Raw genomic sequence first — 1356 nt, forward strand, 5'->3', positions numbered from 1 at the left:
CTGGTCAGTTAGAGAGAAGAAGAAGGTGTTAAAAACATCTTGGGAATGCCTTGACGAGGACTGGCAGGTAGTTCGTGAACATCATTAACAGCCATGCATAGTTATGTGGGGAAAGAAGTAAATGCAAATAAGCAAAAACCATGCAACTTTGTGCATTTCTCCAGTCCACCTCCCGAAAACACCTCTAGCAAGATGAGCTTGAGTGACCAGCTACCACCAGGCTTCCATTCCCTCCCGAGTTAGAAGATCCTGCACTGTATTCTCCAGATGTCAATGGCAGCCACAGTGTTGTGGTCCTTTTGGAAATACAACATATCTGTAAATATACCACCAGTGTAACTATGTCTATCAATATATCTTTTGGATTTGTTTTCTGATTAGAAATACTGGTAGACAAAGGGCTCAAGCTTCAGCACTGATCTTTTCCCCCAGTAAGTTTTCTTCTATAAATTTGCTGCAGACAGTCCCTCCAACCTCCACATGTCTTCCAGTCACCTGAGCTCAAGCCCTAAAGTCACTAAACCAGGAAGGGAGAACCATAGTGAAGGCAGACATGAAAACACAGTGTTATTGTTGGTCTCCTACAAAGTCATTGCTAAAGATACTCCCCAGCTGTATTGTCCAACATAGTGACTACACACCACATCAGGTATCGAGCAGTTACAATGGGGTCAATCTCAAGGAAGACGTTTAAATGAGGAGCTGAAGTGGTTAAGAGCACGGACTTATTCTGAAAGCATGAGATCTGAGCCCAGATCCCCAGAATCCATGTATAAAGCTGGGCACAGCCTTGGACATCTGTAACCCTGGCACCAGGGCATAAAGGGAAGATGGGAGGCTCAATGGGAGAAGCCAAACAAAAACAAAAAACAAAACTAAGAGCTCCATGCTCATCAAGAGACTCTGTCACAAGGGAATAAGGGAGAGAAGTCATGGGGTGGGGAGGAGCATCGGATATCCTCTTCCGGCCTCCACCTCTGTATGTACAGAGCTATACACACAACCCCACACACAGACACACACTCATACATATGAACACATGACATACGCACAGAGACATGCTACCAAGTCTAAAATATGCAGATTAAAAAATAAAGTGTATTTTAAACGACTGCTTTAAAGCAATATTTTTAAAATAAGTTAAATTAACTTTGTTAAATTAAACTTAATTTTACATTTCTGTTTTTTTTAAAAAAGTCTTAATATGTAAAATTAGATACAAAGCTTATATTTACAACTTACATTGCATAAATATTGAATGACACTAATGTATGTTTATTTGGGTGTAGAACTAATTACCACGCTACATGTTAAAATTATCAAAAATTCTATCATCCACATGAATAGTCTTTGCCT

This window comes from Microtus ochrogaster, chromosome 24 (assembly GCF_000317375.1).
Source record: "Microtus ochrogaster isolate Prairie Vole_2 chromosome 24, MicOch1.0, whole genome shotgun sequence".
NCBI lineage: Eukaryota > Metazoa > Chordata > Mammalia > Rodentia > Cricetidae > Microtus > Microtus ochrogaster.